This window comes from Ursus arctos, unplaced genomic scaffold (genome assembly GCF_023065955.2).
Source record: "Ursus arctos isolate Adak ecotype North America unplaced genomic scaffold, UrsArc2.0 scaffold_1, whole genome shotgun sequence".
NCBI lineage: Eukaryota > Metazoa > Chordata > Mammalia > Carnivora > Ursidae > Ursus > Ursus arctos.
Window position 1 is genome coordinate 98,704,676 of NW_026622763.1, and position 16,350 is coordinate 98,721,025.

At 38.8% G+C, this 16,350-nt stretch overlaps 1 protein-coding gene across 4 annotated transcripts in view; it reads right to left on the minus strand.

Annotated features, from left to right (window-relative positions):
- SPHKAP (SPHK1 interactor, AKAP domain containing) overlaps positions 1-16,350 on the minus strand; it is a 169,470-nt gene that overhangs the window by 43,600 nt on the left and 109,520 nt on the right. The gene's annotated exons all lie outside the window — the stretch shown is intronic.

Consider the following 16,350-nt stretch of genomic DNA (forward strand, 5'->3'; position numbering starts at 1 on the left):
AAAGACTTGTAATACTCTAAACCTCTCTTTTTAATTGCATTGAACATTTCTCTCCATTTCTTTTTTTTTTTTTTTCTCATTTCCCCCACTTTCTCCTTTCATTTTCAATCCGGTGCAAGATAAACGGATTTCTCTTTGTTTCGTGGTTTTCATTCATTTATTTAATCCTGTTGTATAGTTTGCCTCCATTTAGTCATCTTAAATAAATGTCTGAATAAGCTAGAGTATGAAACTAAAGCGACAATCTTAAAAGATAATTCAGAACAACAAGAAGAGAATTGTTGTAGTTTAAATCTCAAACACAGCTCATAGAAAAAAATCTACTATGGGCATTTGCGTGGAGATGGGGAGAAGAAAACTTAAAAACACAAAGAACTGAGATATATTCTTTTTCTTTCGCTTTAAATAAATAAATGAATAAATAAATAAATAAATTTAACTTCATTGAAATCTTATTTATTTATTGAGTAGGGTTGGGACACAATGTTACATCAGTTTCAGGTGTACATGTGATTCAAGTTTTTTACTCTTAACAAGCTAATTTGCCCATATAAAACTGACGACATTAACTATTTGGATACTTAGTCAGATGTTTGGACTTGTGTAGATGCTTGGAAGCACATGAGGCCTTTCGATTTCAGTTGTTTAGGGTCATGGTTTCTCTGAGTCCATCCTTTCTCTTTTCGTGGTTAAAAAAACATAATTGAAAGATTTTGGGTAATTCTTTAACAACCGCAGTAGTTGTACATTGCTATGGTGTAAAGCTCACTACTGTTTTATTCCCCCAATGGAAGGTTTTCTGGATTTCTGAACTCACAATATCCTTGCAGCACATCTCTAGGATGCAGTATCTGCTTGTTAAGAACAACCCGATGGGCATTCGGGGGAAGATGGGGCATGAACTGCCAACCACATTCTCACTCAGAGGCTCTCTCCATTGGGTTAACAGAATGGCTAAACAGGAACCGGGCATACGTTCCTTCAGGGGCAGCACCAAGAGAGGCATGAATAGTAGATGGTGCTTGGAAGGAGGTCATGGTTCAGAGCAGTTTGTGAATATTCATACAATAATTGAAACTTTGCCCTTGGAAAACTGGTTCAATATCTGTTCGTACTCAGTGGCTTTGAATAGCATGCAGCTGGAAGGCATTTACTGAACTGATTAGACAGTCTTCCATTCACCTTAAGGAAAGGTGTGTTACCTTGACCTGGCACCACAAGGCTCTTATCTTTTATCACAGTGGGAGACGGTAACACAGAGACCAAGGAGAGGCATCTAGAGTAACTACTTCTCTGCCCTCTGATTTTGTCTGTTGTTCTCTGAAGATGAACTTTCTCTCTATTCATTCTGGGCTGTGAGGTGAAACTCTGCCTACATCTGGAAGAAACCCTCCACACTTGCTAGCTGGGCCAAGACTAGAACAAAGCCAGACACAAACCAATCACTTGATTATACTTGACACTTTTATCTTTCCATATCTCTCTAGTAGAGGATGATCCAGGTTTTTAGGGCCTGATATACATACAATTTTGGAAGAACTTCTTTAAATTTCTTTATTTTTAGTAGTGGAAGAACTTCTTTAAGGAAAGGAACAATAAGGGGTGCCTGGATGGCTTAGTTAGTTAAGCCTCCAACTCTTGATTTTGGCTCAGGTCTTGATCTCATGGGTTGTGAGATTAAGCCCCACATTGGGCTCCAGGCTCAGCAGGAGTTTTTTTGAAAATATTCTCCCTCTGCCCCTCCCCCCTCTCTCTTGAGCACACTCTCTCTCTTCCTCTCTCTTCCAACTAAATAAATAAATCTTTTTTTAAAAAGGAAAAGGAGCCACAAAACTGAAAATTCTAAATTAGATGAGGTGAATATTCATTCATTTAGAAGGAGAAAAGGAATCACAACAAATCTCGAATTGAAAAAGGGTGACAGGGGCGCCTGGGTGGCACAGCGATTAAGCGTCTGCCTTCGGCTCAGGGCGGGATCCTGGCGTTATGGGATCGAGCCCCACGTCAGGCTCCTCTGCTATGAGCCTGCTTCTTCCTCTCCCACTCCCCCTGCTTGTGTTCCCTCTCTCGCTGGCTGTCTCTATCTCTGTCAAATAAATAAATAAAGTCTTTAAAAAAAACTAAAAAGGGTGACAAATATCACAAACATGACAACTTCCAAAAAAAAATTAAACCTATTGCCCAATACATCTCCATAATACTTGTTCCCTACATTTTTGGCTCCATACTCTTTGATCAACTCTTCATATGACAGCAGTTTTACAACATTTTCTCTAGATAAAACAGAAAGATAATTCAGTCTTATTCTAATATTGTCGGTTGATGTTTTTCAGCTTTACAAACCTTTACTGATAATATCTTATGCATTTTCCAAGTTGTCAAATTCAGTGGGAAACCACTCTAATATTTCTTTCATATATGAGTTATTATAGGCATACTCACTGCTTGTAATACTATCATAAGTTTGTGCTCTACAAACATGAGAATTTGGATAAATTCTCTTTTGTTTGAGCTCCATTAAAAAAGAAAAAAAATGCATGGTGCAATTATAATTTTCAGTGCTATCAAATAAATTTCTTCCAGGAGAGAACTTCCGTGTTGACCAGGCATCAATGAAACCCAGTCTTGTGTTTGTAAGTTCACATATCTGATGACTGAAAGAATTCTCCACAGACTAGTTTCTGGCACATAAATCTTGTTTTCTATCCACCATCTACATATTTCTAGTGTTGGAAACAGCAGGACATACCTTATATTGTGAAACCGTCTCTGAGCTGATACCTTCATGTCTCCACGTCTGACTGAGTTCCCACTGTCGATGGTAAAAGTGTTCCTGCGAGCCATTACTACCTGTGCCTGGTTAGAAATCACTCCACTATACACTAATGTGGCCTCCAGCCACAGAAATATATCTCGTGTAAACACAACCCCACCCAATTTCCCTTCAGTCAGACCCCACACACATTTGCGGTTACTCCAATGACTCTCGACATAATAAGATATAGTGGGAGTCTGATTGGAAGGAGGTAATTTTAGTTAAAATGTCTTTCTTTTTGAAAATTTCATAAAAACATATAGCGATGTAAGCTGCGGGAGTGCAGCCTGTGCACCTGACGAGCCCTGAATCTTCAGCTTTGATGGTTTTATAGTAAATCCACAGCATGCTGAAGTGGTCTGTGTCATGGTGTTGCTCTCTTCATATGTTCACTCTCTGTGACCTTGGGATCTTCACTGAGATTTAGGCATCCACTAACACCGAACTCCAAGTGGACAATGTGACAAGTTTGTGTCCAGAAGGGCTGGGGAATGGTGGGGGTGGGGTAGGAGGTTGTGCAAGTTGAGGCGAGGGAAAAGCTCCATGTTTCTGAGGGATATAGTTTTGATGCTGGATTCTGAGAAGACAAACAATACAAGGTATTGTTCTTACTCTCAGGGAGTTATGGTCTGGAGGTAGAACACATTCCTTAAATCTATGAAGCCCATTATTAAGTATTACAGAAGTGACAGGACGACGTGTTGGATATGAAGATGGGAGAACGGGCTCAATCACAAATAGCATTTCAGGGAAGGCTTCAAGGTGAGCAGTGAGCAGGTAGGACACATTTAAAATGGCACAAACAATATATGGATGATTTCCCCCTGATCAGCACCTGCTGAGTGACAGAAAAAGGCTCTGAGTTAAGCACAAGGTGAAGAGAAGGAGGAGACAGAGGCCGTGAAGTCCAAGGCAAGAGTCACAGCCTAGAGAAATTCCAGAAGTGAGGCCAAAGTTGGTGAGCAATATGCCTTTCTTTCTACACTATGAAGATTCTGGGCATAATTCAGCAGACATTTTAAAGAGTTGGAGTAAAGAAGAAATCATAATTTTATGCTGTGCTCCCTGTGAATAAAAGTTGAGAAAGACCTGAGGGTTAGAATTTCTCTCCCAACAAGTGAGGCTGCTCCCTGTGTTATTGCAGGAGGTTATAAGGAAACTTTTGGTAATGGAAGTTGAAAATGAGCTTCTGGGGGCTTGGGGCAAGTGTTCTATGAGACTAAAATATTAAAGCCTGGAAGATTCTGCATTATGGTTCTACGGGCTGTGTGTCAAAAGGGGTCCATTAGGGTCTGGAGAGAATGCTGTGGGCGGGGAGGCTGAGGCCGTATGTTGGAGATACCAGCCAACTGGGAAAAAGACGTAACTTCTCTGTGTTGACTCTTCTTCTCAGTCTGGAGTGATGCTATTGAGTTATCTGTCAAATGCCCACGTGTGCAAATCCAAATATACCGAATGATCCAGTGAAAATGTTTTTTAAGTATGTGTGTTTACTTATTAATCCCCTGAACATAGTTTATTTCCCTTCAGCCTTCACTAGATTGTTTACTCATGAAGGCAGGCCCTGAGTTCTTAGTGTTTAGCAAAGCTGGCGCTTGTAGGTGCTCAATAAATGCTGGTAAATACATGTGCACGCTTGGAGTGGAAGCGCTGTTTCAGTCGTCATGGACAGCACCCCTGTACTAGTTATTTCCCTTATTTATGTAGTGTCAATAAGCAAAGTTTTCTTCTAATCAGGACATAAGGGAATAGATAGAGAAGTTACAGAATTAACCGAACTAATGTTCACCCAGCAGTTGGTACTGTTTCAAGTACTTAGATGGGCCTCTTTGTTCCATGAATAAGGGTTTGCTAAAAACCAGAAAAAGGCAAAAGTTGAGAACCATAATTGGTAATAAATACACTGAAAAGGTATTAACACTTTTCTTGCAATGGAAGCTCCTTTCTCTTCACATAAACTGCATTTCGTGTTGTGTCTGCACGTGTCCTTGTTTAGACCATCTGCAGACGTACTCAGCCGAGGCAGATGAGAACACAAATCATCACCGGGAGAACACAGACACCTCTTTTCTTGCCTACTTAAAAGCCAATTTTGTGGTTGTGTGTACCTTTCAAATGCAAATACCTCTCTTCTGTCATTATTAGTTTTTAAATAAAATGTTGGAAGAATAAGTATCACGGAGAAAACGACGCCCCTGTATGATTTTGGCTTTTACGCAATCTAATACAATAGTCTTCAAAGGTTACTAGTACATCCTAACCGTTTTAATGTCCATAGGCGATATGCTGCTTTCTCTGCTTAGTATTATGGATTATTTAGTCAAGCAACACCATTATTTATTTCACTACAAGTCCCTTTTCATAAGTAGAGGACCTTGTAGGCATGTTTAAAAGTAATATTTCACTATGAAATTTTAATGAAGAGTGATTTAAGATATATTTTGATGCAGGGGTGCCTGGGTGGTGCGGTCGGCTAGGCATCCGACTCTTGGTGTCAGCTCAGGTCATGATCTCAGGGTCGTGAGATCAAGCCCTGTGTCAGGCTCCCTGTGCAGCTTGGAGTCTGCTCCAAATTCTCTCCTTCTCCCTCTGCTCCTGCCCCCCATGCATGCTCACTCTCTCTCTCTCTCTCAAACAAAATCCTAAAAAAGAGATGCATTTTGGTGCAAGCCACTGTGAGAAAAAGGTTAACATTAAAATGTAGTAAAACAAGAGAAAAATAAATAATTTAAAGTGAATAGTAGGGCACCTAGGTGGCTTAGTCGTTAAGCATCTGCCTTCGGCTCAGGTCATGATTCCAGCGTTCTGGGATCAAGCCCCACATCAGACTTCCTGCTCAGCGGGAAAGCCTGGTTCTCCGTCTCCCACTCCCCCTGCTCGCATTCCCTCTCTCACTGTCTCTCTCTGTCAAATAAATAAAATCTTTAAAAAAAAAAGTGGATTGCAATTCATAGCCTCTTTTGTGACTTAATTATACTTAATAAATGGTTTTAAATATTTATTATGTATTTGCTGTAGAAGTCAGACAAAAGCCATTTTAAGTCAGACAAAAAAAGTGTCAGACAGAAGCAATACTGTCTGTCATGTACAGAATTTAGGTTTGACATTTTGAATTGAAACCAGAGAGAAAGAACTGATGGTGACCGCCAAGGGCAAACTCCCATTGTGTGTGGACAGTTTTATTTTTTCATGGACTCTTCAGAGAGTTAATACGATAGTTGAGAAATGTCATTGCATTATGGGTCCAGGAGGGGCAAATCATGGGGCTAGAGGCTGCATGGCAGCAGGCTTTAGCCCAGAGTCTGGGGTCTCTGACTTCTGCTGGGAGCCTTCTCATCCCTCCTGAAGTCAGCTAACGCCTGTGAAGGCAACCATCCTATATGGAGATCCTGCTTAGAAAATGTTAACAAAAAGCATGATGTCAAATTGCCTTTAAAATCTGGGCATTTGAATACTTCCTATTACCAAATATATACTTAAGTTTTATCTTAGAAGAAAGCCAATCCCTTCCTCTGGCAGCTTCTAACAATGCAGCCATCTGGCCACGCGGAGAGGATGAGATCTCTTAATTTGGTGGTATTAAAATGCTGGTCTACAAATCTTCTGAAGAAAAAATTGCCTCCTTTCTTACCCCAATCTACAGGCTCCTCCTAGATTCAGGACCCTGGACCAAAATTATCTTTGAAAAAATAAGACATTTTCCCCGATTAGTATTTTAGACTAATGATAACTAAAATGGCAATCTATGCATCAATGTTGTTATGCTACAATGCTGTCAGACATTCTGGATCACACTTGATGTTTGGAATGATAACTGCATTTGTATCCAGTTATTATTACTTTAAAATGATTGCAGTAATCACACAAAATGAAATATAAAGTTTTACTTACACTGGAGATTGTCAAATCCTTCTGCTTTTTAAACTGTCAACATTAAAAAAAAAAAAACCCTTCCAATTGCTGTTTTGAGGGCAAATGTTCAAGCAGTTTGTGATGAGAGACTCAGTAAAAGTTATAGAAATTCCTAAGCAATGCCAGATATTTTAACTAGCCATACATCAAGCCAATTTTATTACTAACCTTAAAAAAATGAAGAATAAGTATGCTACTCAAGAAAATTATTTTCTCACTATTTCTGTTGTTTCCAAAGACATTTCTTTTGGAGCACAAGAACATACATATATATAATATCTGATATACATTTACCAGTTAAAAAACACACTGCATTTATTTTAAATTGCCATTTTAAATAGGTGCTTTACTGAGATATGATTCACATGCCATGTGACTTATCCACTTCAAGTATATTTCAATGGTTTTTAATCTATGCACAGGATTGTGCAAACTTTGCCACAATCAACTTTAGAATATTTCTTCATCCACAAAAGAAAATGTATTTATTAGCAGTCAGTCTCCATTTCTTCCTCAAAACCCTCTCCCTGGACCTAGGCAATCACTCTTCTTTCCATCTCTACACACTGGCTTATTTTGGACATTTCATATAACCAGAGTGGTTCAATATGTGTTTTTTGGTGACTGATATAATTTTTTACCACACTTTGATTTGACAGTTCTATAATGAGGCTATGCTCATCAGGCTAAGTTTGGTCACCATCTGTCACCATTCAACATATTACAATATTATTGACTACATCTCCTATGTTGTACTTTTCACCTCTGGCTGGCACAGTTGGCTAAGCTTCCAACTCTTGGTTTTGGCTTAGGTCATGGTCTCAGGGTGATGAGATCAGGCCCCATGTCTAGCTCCAGGCTCAGCATGGAACCTGCTTGAGATTCTCTCTCCCTCTCCCTACCCCTCCTGCTTGTTGCTCTCTCTGTCTCTCTCTCTAAAATAAATAAATAAATAAATCTTAAAAAAAGAAGAACTTATTAAACCCAACACCCAAAAAACAAATAATCCAGTTAAAAAATGGGCAGAAGACATGAATAGACATTTTTCCAAAGAAGACATCCAGGTGGCTAACACGTATGCAAATATGTTCAACCACTCATCATCAGGAAAACACAAGTCAAAACCAGGATGAGATTTCACCTCACACATGTCAGAATGGCTAAAATGAACCACACAGGAAATAACAGATATTCAAGGGTGCAGAGAAAATGGAACACTCTTGCACTGTTGGTGAGTATGCAAACTGGTGCAACCGCTCTGGAAAACAGTACGGAGGTTCCCCAAAAGGTTAACAATAGAACTATCCTATGACCCAGCAATTGCATTGCTAAGTATTTACCCAAAGGATACAAAAATACAGATTTGAAGGGGACATGCATCCTGATGTTTATAGCAGCATTATCAACAATAATCAAACTATGGAAAGAGCCCAAATACCCATCAACCGATGAATGGATAAAGAAGATGTGGTATATATACACAATGGAATATTATATGTAGATGGACCTAGAGTGTATTATGCTCAGTGAAATAAGTCAGTGAGAGAAAGACAAATACCATATGATTTCACTCATATGTGAAATTTAAGAAACAAAACAGATGGAACATATGGGAAGGAAAAAAAGAAAAGAAGAGAGGGAAGTAAACCATAAGAGACTCTTAACGATAGAGAACCAACTGAGGGTTGATGGAGGTAGCTGGGCAGGGATGGGCTAAATAGGTGATGAGTATAAGGAGGGCACTTGTGATGAGCACTGGGTGTTGCCTATGAGCAATGAATCACTAAATTCTACTCCTGAAACCAATATTACACTACATGTTAATGAACTAGAACTTAAATAAAATTTGAAACAAACAAAAAATTTGTAGAAATTTATGTTTTAACTCTTCAATTAAGCTTCCATTAAAGATTATTTCTAATTTTTTACCTTTAAAGTAATAAAATCAAATAAACTTCCAGTGACCATCTCTCTCAACTTCTCATAGTCATATACGTTTGCAAAATGTAAAAGTATAGACACACATGTTTGCAGTCTGAGTAGCTCAATTATTTTAGAGTAGATGAAAAGCAATTTAAGTGCTTAAAATTACTAGGAATAAAAGATAGTCAATCTAATTTTAAGATGCAAATAACTTATTGAAACTAGACATTTAACTAGCACATCTCATATTTTTGACAACCAAACCCATAAATAACTCCAAACTTTACCTCTCTGGGATGTCTCACGTATACTTGAGCAAACACTTTGTGCCTGTCCAATAATTAACGCTGCAGTCCTTTGGTATAGATAAAAAGTGCAAAAACCGAACACTCAAAAGCAACCTCAAAGCACACGTCCTAGGTGATAATGCAGGGAAGTGGAGTGACTCTCTAAAGAATTTCGTCCTCCAGTCCATCTGGTAAGGGGGGAAAGGTACTTTTCCTTCCTTTGAACAGATTTAGTTTGACCATCTACATTGATGAATGACACCAGAAAGCCGTTGTCACGTCCATGTCACTGGGCTCCGTCTATTTGGCCTGCTCTATGCCTACATATGAAGCCATTAGCCCAAGGCATGTGTCCCAATTATTGTCCCCATAGCTTGGATTCCCAAGGCCCCTTTAGAGACTCCACTTAAAATATTCTAACAGATTGGCAAATCCTCAGAAGTAACTCGCTTTTCAATTAAATGACTATTAAAGTTACACCTTTGAAAATTGGAATTCGGAAGACTGTAGTTTGCACACTGTGAATAAATAACTAGATAGGTAAAATAATTAAAGAGAAGCAAAAAATATGAGAGAGAACATCTATCATAGTAAAAGGATAAAAACTAGTCTTTCATATTTGTTTCCTTTGACAATGATTCTGATTAATTACTAAAATATCCCACGTTTCAAAAGACTTTCTGCATAATGAATACAGTGTGAGTGTGTGTGTGTGTGTGTGTGTGTGTGTGTGTGTGTGTGTGTCTTGGAAAAACTACATATATCCTGGTTTCTGGCTTCTTCATCCAGTCTGCATCCTTAAACTTTATTTGCTTAAGGTAATGACTTCTGGAGAAATGGCTAATTCAAGTTAGCTCAAGCTGGTAACAAATATGACAAATAAACCTTCAATTCTGATTATGGAATCAAGTATTCAAAATAGATAGGTGACTCAGAAACTCTGCAAACACTTTACATTCTCTAACCTCTCCAAAAATCATGGACAGCAATAAGGCAGGGAGCTGTTTTTATTTTTGTTTTTAAGTTTCATGTTTCAATATTTCTGACTTTAATCATGAAAATGCCCATTAATTGGACCTCTTCATTTACAGAAAAAGAGGGAAAATTAAAAAATAAATATCATTATAGTTTCCTGTATGAGATTAAAAATTCCAGCTTGATCTTTCTTTCTTTCTTTCTTTCTTTCTTTCTTTCTTTCTTTCTTTCTTTCTTTCTTTCTTTCTTTCTAGGTTTTATTTATTTGACAGAGAGAGACACAGTGAGAGAGGAAACACAAGCAGGGGGAGTGGGAGAGGGAGAAGCAAGTTTCCTGCTGAGCAGGGAGCCTGATGCAGGGCTCGATCCCAGGACCCTGTGATCATGACCTGAGCTGAAGGCAGACACTTAACGACTGAGCCACCCAGGCGCCCCAAAATTCCAGCTTTCAACTGAAGAATACGGTGAATTGCATATTTGTAACTTTTAGAAAGCTTCCAGAAGACCTCTCTCTGTGCAAAGAGAGACAGCACTGTCCGGACAAGGCCAGCGTGGGCCGTGAGGCCCTGAAGCGCATTCCTTTGTAATGCCCAAACCTCATCGTAGCATGTCTGTAGCCAGGTAACATTTACCGCTTGAAAGGGAGCAGAGTAATACATAAGAAACATTCTTGGGCTTCAAATAACTTTGTCAAATTTTTATTTCACTAGGAGTAAATAATAAGAGAACAATCAAAACAAATAACTTCTAAAACGTAATTGCAAATACATATAGGAAAATGTGTTTTAAGTATTTTTATTGCAGTATAGAATAACAGAATTTTAGAGCAAGAAGTGCATTTAAAAGTCATCTGGGAGCACCTGAGTGGCTCCCTTGGTTAAGTGTCCTGCTATTGATTTTGGCTCAGGTCATGAATTCAGGGTCCTGGGACCCAGCCCCACAAGGGGCTCCGAGCTAAGTGCAGAGTCTGCTCAGGATTCTCTCTCTCCCTCTCCCACTGCCCCTCCCTACTCTCTCTCTCTCTCTCAAAATAAATAAATAAAATTGTTAAAAAAAGTCATCTGGTTTACCTCCTTCATTTCATCTGTAAGGAAGCTGAATCCCAGGTAAGCAAAGCATGCCAAATTCCAAAGCTAGCCCCTTCCTTCCTTCCTTCCTTCCTTCCTTCCTTCCTTCCTTCCTTCCTTCCCCTCCCTCCCTCCCTTCCTACCTCTCTTCCTTTCTTCCTGAATGCACTTTACTCCTTCTGTTCACTCCTTCTGTTCACTCATTTATTCACTTAAAGAAAACTTAAAGGGCAGCTTTTCTATGCTTGTTGGAGTAAGTACTGGCATACAAAAATAAAAGAGTCAGAGATCCTTCCCTTCCTATGATCTAGTGGACTAAAATATTTATTTACTAGAAATCAGACCATTGTAAATGAAAACAGAGAGGAATGTATGTTACAACAGGAATGTAAGCTAAAATGATAATGAAATCTAGACAAAGGAAAAGGGTGGGCTTTGAGACGTGGAGGTTTAGAAAGGCCAGATGGAGAGCTTTGAATAAATTAATCTAGGAAACAAAGTGGAAAGGTAGATACACTGGAAGAGAAAGCTGGCAAAAGGGTAGATGAAGGTTCCATTGTCTTGATAGGATTCTGTGCTTTCTATTTTAAGCTCTGGGATGCAACAGGAAGATGATGAAAGCTGTACCTTATTTTTGCCTCATTGTCAGCTGAGGCTGGGGGGTGTCAGCTGAGGATAAATACCCCTTGAAATCTCCTTCAATTACTTTTAATGCTTCAGTTGACTGGCAAAAAAGTGGAGCATCCTCCAGAAATTTCTACAAGGTTGGCCAGATTACTAGAGATCAACTCTGGTGTGAAACTCAGTTATTTCTTTGGTTTGTACAGAAAAAAAAAAAAAGTTGTTCACACCAGCCCTTTGAGTGCAGTAGATTGTGTAAATATCTTTTGGTGAAGAAGGGTCGTTTGTGTGTGTGTGTGTGTGTGTGTGTGTGTGTGTGTGCGCGCGTAGGGGGTATTTACCCCTTTACCATCATTCTGTGCTTTCCATTCCCTTCCTTCCATCTCACCTCCTCATCTACTCCCTCCTTTCTACTCCTGGACTTTGAATTCTCTATCATGCACTACTGTTTTCTTGCTGAAGTCTTGACATGGCACAAGCCAGGAGTGGGAGTGTAAGACTGTGGTTAAGAGCTGGACTCCAATTCCAGCTCTCCCACTCCTGAGCAACCTCTTAAAAGGCTCCATGTTTTCATCCATAAGATGAGGAGACAACAGTATCCATCCTGCCAGGTTTTTGGAGGGGTTTAAGACATACAGCTTATCAAGCCTAGCAGAGGAAATCCTCAATGAATATTTTTGCTTTGCTATTAGTATTACTTCTCCATACACTTACCAATGTATATTTAAAATTATTTAACTTTTTAAGATACATACATGGTTTAATAGTCTTTTAATGAAAAATATCTGCCTTCTACCCTGCACCCTCCTAAACTGTGATATTTCCCAAACTCCTTCTACAATTTCTTCAAGTATACTGCTATACTGTTCTCAGATGTTAGACATTGATTGTATCCTTACTGTAGATGAGGTTTTAGCATTCTTAGGCTGTTATCCCCACTCCACTCTCCCTCTGCTTTCTCTTCTCCATATTTTTACATCACAATTTTTGGCAAATGAATTTTCATGTTTGCCTTGTTGTAATCAAGTAATTATTTGATCAGTAGGAGCCACACTGTATTCTATGATTTTCCTTTTTCAACAAAACTTACTCTTACTGGATTCAATTCTTGCCTTCCATAGTAGATTGAATCATTGTTCAGCCGATATTCATCTTTTCCCAACTCCATAGGAAGAATCTACTTCCTGCCCATTAACTTTGAATTTGACTATGTGACTTGCTTTGGTCAATGAGATCTTAGCAGATGTAACTCAAGCCAATGCTTGAAATGTACCTGTGTGGCAGGTATGTTTGTGCCTATCATCTTCCTTATAGGAACTTGTTCTGAGCCTAGCCCTCTGGCTCAAGGACCGTAAAGGACATGATCAACACCGAGACCCTGCCAAGCCCAATGTGGGAACCTCGCAACAACCTGCAGACCCATGTGAAGTATATCTCTGCAGACCACTGAAACATTGTGGTTGACTCTTACACAACAAAAGCCAGGTCTTACACCTATTTTTTTTTTCTCATTAGTTTTCTGTTTTACAGTTTGTAATCTTCTTTAAAATTCTAAAAGATTTACAAAAGCATTAAGAATAATGCTTTTCATATCATTAAACACAATGGGACTTTTACTTACTTTTTCCCCCTTTAACCTGGAGACATTTTATTGAGTTCCCTACCCTCCTAGTCTCATCCAGGTTGGCTATCCTTCAGGTTTCATGCACAGTTGTCTTCCAGGGACTTTCCAGCCTCACCTATTGGGGATCTTCTGTTTTCAATATTCGACGTCTTATGTTTTGATTTACTCTCTTGTTTTGAATGTGCACATTTGTCATGTAGCTTTCTTAGGGTGCATGGGAGACAACTTTAGGCATTGCTCATTTTGGAAAAGTCTTATTTTAATCCTCACTTTTGATTGATAGGTTGACTGGGTATAGAATTCTAGATTGAAAATCCTTTCACTAAAAAATTTGAAGACATTGCCCTGATGTCTTTCAGCTTCCAGCAATGCTGTCAAACAGCGATATGCTGTTCTGATTCTTTTTCTTGTGCTAATGGCTTATTTTTCTTATTAGAAGCTGTGATAATCCTCGTTATCCCTGGTATTATAAAATTTCATGATGGTAAGACTTACTGTGGATTTCCCCTACTGGCTGTGGCCTATTTTCTGAGCTCTTTTAAGCAAAACACTCTTTTAAATCTAAGAAATTTTATTATGTTTTTGATAATTTTGTCTCCTCCATTTTCTGTTTTTACTCTACCACTTATATTAGTTAGATACTGAATTTCTTTAATTGATCCTCAGATTTTTTTCTTATTGTTTCCTCTTTGCTTGCATTTTTTGTTGTACTTTCTGAAAGATTCTCTTGACTTTATCTTCTAATATGTCTATGGAATTAAAAAATTTCAGCTCTCAAAATTTTAATTTCCAAGCTCCTTTCCCTTTTTTAATTGCTTAAAAGAATAAGTCCTGTTCTTATTTTATGAATGCATTGTTTTACTTATTTCTTTGATAGTAAACATTCTAGATATTTATTTGTGGAGGAATGACTTTTGTTCCCTATATATTTGTCTATTTCTTTTGAGTCCTACTAGTCTGTTTTATTTTTATTTTTTATGTTAGAGGCTTTTTTCAAGTCTCTGTCTTTAATTGCACATTTTTATTTAGGAGTGATGAAATAAAAGTCAGATTGGAAGCCACTGAGTGTTAACTAACGGATTTCTCTGTTGGTTGATTGGACCGGGGCGCAGCCATATCTCTGAAAGAATCCCTTGCTGTCAGTCTGTAAAGGTTCCCCTCCTTGCAAACAATCTGTTTATCCAAAGAGGAATTCTCCAATTTATTGCTCGGGGTATTGTAGTTAAAAAACTGGCTTTCAGCATTTTGGGACCTTGGTGGTATAGAGTTGGAAGGAGTGTCTCATCACTTAGCACTTGGACTTTTAATTACATTCAGTTTTTAGTACTGTAATTTTCCCTTACCTTTCTCTGGAGACTGGTTTAGTGTCACTATGGAATAAATCTTCAATACCATTGGTTTATTGAAGAATCATTGGCTGAATAGTCTCTGCACCACCAACTGTGCGACGTGCTAAGAGTGCAATGAACAAAACTTCTTGCTGAGAAAGAAGGGATGGTGGTCTCCTATGTAGGATTAGAGAGAGTTTAGAGTTCTAGCTTTTCTTAACTCAAAGTTTCAATGAACAACTCTATTTTAAGGCCTTACCATAGCAACTTCTTACTAGATACGTCTCCTGAAGCAAAGGGAAACAAAAGCAAAAATAAACTATTGGGACTTCATCAAGAGAAAAAACTTCTGCACAGTGAAGGAAACAATCACCAAAACTAAAAGGCAACCTACCGAATGGGAGAAGATTTCTGATAAAGGGTTAGTATTCAAAATCTATAAAGAACTTGTAAAACTCAATACCCAAAAAACAAATAATCCAGTTAAGAAATGGGCAGTAGACATGAACAAACATTTCTCCGCAGGAGACATACAGATGACTAACAGACATATGAAAAGATGTTCAACATCACCCAACATCAGGGAAATAAAAATGAAAACTACGGTGAGATATCCTCTCGCACCAGTCAGAATGGCTAAAACTAACAACACAGAAAACAACAGGTGTCGGTGAGGATGCAGAAAAAGGGAACAGTTTTGCATTGTTGGTGGGAATGCAAACTGGTGCAGTCACTCTGGAAAACAGTATGGAGGTTCCTCAAAACATTAAAAATAGAAATACCCTATGATCCAGCAATTGGCCACTTAAGTATTTACCCAAAGGATAAAAAAAATGATTTGAAGGGATACATGTACCCCAATGTTTACAGCAACATTATCGACAACAGCCAAATTATGGAAGGAGCCCAAATGTGCACTGACAGATGAGTGGATAAAGAAGATGTGGTATACACACACAATGGAATATTAATCAACCATTGAAAAGAATGAAGTCTTGCCATTTGCAGTGATATGGATGGAGCTAGAGTGTATTATGTTAAGTGAAATAAGTCAGTCAGAGAAAGACTAATACCATATGACTTCGCTCATGTGGAATTTAAGGAACAAAACAAATGAATATGGGTGGGGAACAAGAAGTGGACTCTTAACTATAGAGAACAAACTGAGGGTTAGTAGAGGGAAGGTGGACAGGGGAATGGGTTAAACAGGTATTAAGGAGGGCACTATTGTGATGAGCACTGGGTGTTGTACGTAAGTGATGAATCACTAAATTCTACACCTGAAACTAAAAAACAAAAACAAAAACAGAAAACAACAACAACAACAGCAGCAACAATAACAACTGAACAGAAAACAAAGTGATAGTATGACCAGGAAAGGTCAAACAGTTAACAGCACTTCCACCTCCTGGGATTCCCCCACCTCCCCACTGGGGAAGGTTCATTGCTATGGCAGTGGTTCTTTTACATCTGGAAAGTAGGGAGGATTAATAGTGGTGACAGCAGAATCTCAGCCAGCTCAGGGGCTGATAGGAGCTGGGGTACCTTTCCTCAGGGAACGCTATGTGCACATTGCTGACAGCTGACGGCATCTGGGCTCCCAGTGGAAGAAGACGAGGCTCCCATCTGAAATCTATCACTCCCTTGAAAGCTGTACTTTATGGCAAACCGGTCTCTTGAAAATGCCAATAGTAGTATTTAAGGACTTAAGCACAGTTCTTAGAGACCCCAGGATTCCAAATTGCTACTCCAGTTCCTTTGGGCACATTGTTGCCAGGATCTCCAACAGCCTAGAGCC